Genomic DNA, 4,899 nt, shown 5'->3' on the forward strand with positions numbered 1-4,899 from the left:
CACCCTAGAGGCTCAGGTCCAACTTCTAGTGAGGAAAGCAAGAGTCCACAAGCCATTTGTCATGGCAATAAAGGGGATTAAAGAAAACAACAACAACACACACACACAAAGATGAAGCATGAAATCCAGACAGATGGTAAAAGCAAAATCAGGCAAACAGAAACAAAACCAAAGCACTCAATGCACATAAAACCAAAATAGAACAAGACAAAAGAGTATTAGAAAGTGACCTAATGAACAAATAAAACCAAAAGTGAAAACAATCAATTAAGAATGAAATTAGTTAAAACAGAGAAAAAAAAGGCAGAATGCCACCCAGTGAATGAAGCAAAGAAAACAAAACAAACGGACAAAAATGGTGAAAAATTAGAAAAGCAAAGTTAAAATAGAAGTACACAAAAGATCTATATATATTAAAGAAAAATAACAAAAAGGAACTCCCAAAAACAAACAAAAAAATTTCAAAATTTAAAAGCCTAAATAGAAATAATAACAATAAAAACAATAGCCACAACAACAGAGAAAAAATAGAACCAAGAAAACAACAAATTAAAACTTTTAAATAATAATGAAATTTTTTCCTAAAGTCTCACCTGTTAATGTCTTTTCCTCTGCTGTGTGACGCAGTCCAACTTCACCTCCCCAGGAGGCCCTCCAATGCTAGGGAGGGCTGGTCTCTATAGCTGTTGTAAGGACAACTCATACTTTAATGTGACTCTACTCCCATATGTGTTTACCTCTGATGTCCACAGCTGCTAGAATTGAGTGTTTCCTTTTGTGGGAACATTCATTGTCCTTTTATATGTTCCAGAGACACAGAATCTACCTATTTGATTGTGTGGACTTAATCTGCAACTAAAAGATGATGCTGTTAAAGTGCTGCACTTAATATGCCATCAAATTTGGAAAATTCAGCAGTGGCCACAGGCCTGGAAAAGGTCAATTTTCATTCAAAACCCAAAGTACAGCAAAGCCAAAGAATATTCAATTCACACAATTACACTCATTTCAGTGCTAGCAAGTTTATGCTCAAAATCCTTCAAGCTATGCTTCAGCATTACATGACCCAAGAACTTCCAGGTGTTCAAGGAGGAGTTTAGAAAAGGAAGAGGAATGAGAGACCAATTGCCAAAATTTGCTGAATCAAAGAGAAAGAAAGAGAATACCAGAAAAACATATATCTCTATTTCATTGACTATACTAAAACCTTTGTGTGGATCATAATAAACTATTTTTGTTTGAAAAGCTCTTAAAGAGATGAGAATACAAAACCATATTACCTGTCTCCTGAGAAAACTGTTATGTGGGCCAGGAAGCAACAGTTAGAACATTGACTGGTTCAGGGTTGAGAAAGGAGTACAACAAGGCTGCTTATCATCAGCCTGTTTATTCACCTTACACACAGAGCACATCATGTGAATTGCCAGGGTGGATGAGCAACAAACTGGAATCAAGATTTCCAGGAGAACTATTGACAATCTCAGATACGCTTCTTGGTAGGAAGGCCCTGACAAACCAAGAGATTGTGTTAAAAAAAAAGACATCGCTTTGCTGACAAAAGTCCATATAGTCAAGGGTTTGGTCTTTCTTGTAGTTATGTATGGATGTGAGAGTCGGACAATAAAGAAGGCAGAGCACTGAAGAATAGATGCTTTTGAACAAAGGAGCTGGAGAATACTCTTGAGAGTACCTTGGAAAGCAGAGAGATGAAACCAGTCAATCTTAAAGGAAATCAACCCTGAATACACTTTGGAAGGATCGATGTTGAAGCTGAAGCTCCACAACTTTGGCCACCTGATGCAAACAGCTGACTCATCAGAAAAGACCCTGATATTGGGAAAAATTTAAGGCAGAAGGAGAAAAGGGTGACAGAGGTTAAGATGGTTGGATGGCATGGAGATGGTCAGGGACAGGGAAGAATGGCATGCTGCAGTCCATGTAGTTATGAAGAGTTGGATACGACTGAGCAACTGAACAACAACATATAATATAACAACTCTCATATATTACAGAGATATGGTGTTAAATATAGTATTGTGCCAAAGCTTATATATTAAAATGCAATTTTTAATGGATATGCTCAACTTGCAAATATAACACATATAAGTGCAATAAAATATCAGACTTCCCTGTTCTTCACCATCTTCTGGAGTTTGGTCAAACTCATGTCCATTGAGTTGGTGATGCAATCCAACCATCTCACCCTCTGTAGTCCCCTTCTCCTCCTGTCTTCAAATCTTTCCCAGCATCAGGGTCTTTTCCAATGAGTCAGCTCTTTGAATCAGGTGGCCAAAGTATTGGAGCTTCAGCTTCAGCATCAGTCCTTTCAGTGAATATTCAGGACTGATTTCCTTTAGGATTGACTGATTTGATCTCTTTGCCATCCAAGGGACTCTCAAGAGTCTTCTCCAACGCTAGAGTTTGAGGTATTAATTCTTCAGCACTCATCTTTTTTATTGTCCAGCTCTCACATCCATATATGACTATTTAAAAAAACATAGTTTTAACTGTATGGACCTTTGTAGGCAAAATAATGTCTCTGCTTTTTAATATGCTGTCTAGGTTGGTCATAGCTTTTCTTCCAAGGAGCAAGCATCTTTTAATTTCATGGCTGCAGTCACTGTACACAGTGATTTTGGAGCCCAAGAAAATAATGTCTGTCACTGTTTCCACTGCTTTCCCATCTGTTTGCCATGAAGTGATGGGAACAGATGCCATGATCTTAACATTTGAATGTTGAGTTTAAAGCCAGCTTTTTCACTCTCCTCTTTCACCTTCAAGAGGCTCTTTGCTCACTTTGGCAACACTTATACTAAAACTGAAATGATACAGAGAAGATTAGCATGGACCCTGTGCAATGATGAAATGCAAATTCATCAAGTGTTCCATATTTTTTTCAAGAGGGAGCAGATACATATATACCTGTGGCTGATTCATGTTGAGGTTTGACAGAAAACAAAATTCTGTAAAGCAATTTTCCTTCAAACAAAAAATAATTTTTTAAAAGTATCTTACCACCAAAACAATACAGTATTGTACAATTTTAAGCCATATGTATTTAACATTGTCCTATTGCTTTAGTTATAAAGTGTCATTATATATGTATTGAATGTTATGGTGTAAAACAAATAATAGTTGCAAAGAATAAACATTTGAGATCTCAAAAAAAAAAAAAAAGAGGCTCTTTTAAGTCTTCTTCACTTTCTACCATAAAGGTGGTGTCATCCACATATCGGAGGTTGTTCACATTTTTCCCTGCAATCTTGATTCCAGCTTGTGCTTCATCCAGCCTGGCGTTTCACATGATATACTCTGCATATAAGTTAAATAAGCAGGGTGACAATATGTAGCCTTGATGTACTCCTTTCCCAATTTTGAGCCAGCCCATTGTTCCATGTCTAATTCTAACTGTTGCTTCTTGATTTGCCTACAGGTTTTGCAGGAGGCAGGTAAGGTCGTCTGGTATTCCCATCTGTTTAAGAATTTTCCAGTTTGTTGTGATATACACAGTCAATGGGTTTAGCATAGTCAATGAAGTAGAAGTAGATGTCTTTTTTTCTGGTATTCTCTAGCTTTTCTATGATCTGACGGATGTTGGCAATTTGATCTCTGGTTCCTCTGCCTTTTTTAAATCCAACTTTTACATCTGGAAGTTCTGGAGTCATGTACTGTTGAAGCTTAGCTTGGATAATTTTGAGCATTACTTTGTTAGCATTTGAAATAAGTGCAATTGTGTCATAGTTTGAACATTCTTTGGCATTACTCTTATTTTGGATTGGAATGAAAACTGACATTTTCCAGAACTATGGCCACTGCTAAGTTTTCCAAATTTCCTGGCATATTGAGTGCAGTACTTTCACAGCATCACCTTTTAGGATTTGAATAACTCAGCTTGAATTACATCACTTCCAATAGCTTTGTTCATAGTGATGAGGCCCACTAGTATATAAGTATTGAACAAATATTTAGAGAAAAAAAGACTAAAGGTAAGAAGGAAGGAAGTAAAGGAAGAAGAAAAATTCAGAATATTTTTGTTTTCAGGTTGGCCAGATTACCTCATATAATAATAATGATGGTGTTTATAATTGCTATGTTTTTTTCAAATGGACATTAATAATATATAGCATAATAGCTAATCTTCTAAATTTTGGTGATGTGCAATAAAAGATTTATATCTCTTTTACACTTGACCCTTAAAAAACATTGAGACTCAGGGGCCCTGATCCACCACACAGCAGACAATCATGTGAAACTTCATAGTTATTCCTCCCTATCCAAAGTTCTTCATCATTGTGTGTGGTGTTAGAAAGTGATCTAGCTTCATTCTTTTACAAGTGGTTGACCAGTTTTCCCAGCACCACTTGTTAAAGAGATTGTCTTTACTCCATTGTATATTCTTGCCTCCTTTGTCAAAGATAAGGTGTCCATATGTATGTGGATTTATCTCTGGGCTTTCTATTTTGTTCCATTGATCTATATGTCTGTCTTTGTGCCAATACCATACTGTCTTGATGACTGTGGCTTTGTAGTAGAGCCTGAAGTCAGGCAAATTGATTCCTCCAGTTCCCTCCTTCTTTCTCAAGATTGCTTTGGCTATTCGTGGTTTTTTGTATTTCCATACAAATCTTGAAATTATTTGTTCTAGTTCTGTGAAAAATATCGCCGGTATCTTGATAGGGATTGCATTGAATTTGTAGATTGCTTTGGGTAATATACTCATTTTCACTATATTGATTCTTCCGATCCATGAGCATGGTATATTTCTCCATCTATTAGTGTCCTCTTTGATTTCTTTCATCAGTGTTTTAAAGTTTTCTGTATATAGGTCTTTAGTTTCTTTAGGTAGATATATTCCTAAGTATTTTATTCTTTTTGTTGCAATGGTGAATGGAATTGTTT

The 4,899-nt window shown here is 36.3% G+C and overlaps 1 non-coding gene across 1 annotated transcript; it reads left to right on the forward strand.

The window, feature by feature from the left end:
• The first annotated feature begins 2,788 nt into the window (after window positions 1-2,788).
• Window positions 2,789-2,895, forward strand: LOC120882752. Its single transcript, XR_005725604.1, has one exon. It is a non-coding gene; the product is annotated as a U6 spliceosomal RNA (small nuclear RNA).
• Window positions 2,896-4,899: the final 2,004 nt, after the last annotated feature.

This window comes from Oryx dammah, unplaced genomic scaffold (assembly GCF_014754425.2).
Source record: "Oryx dammah isolate SB20612 unplaced genomic scaffold, SCBI_Odam_1.1 HiC_scaffold_23, whole genome shotgun sequence".
NCBI lineage: Eukaryota > Metazoa > Chordata > Mammalia > Artiodactyla > Bovidae > Oryx > Oryx dammah.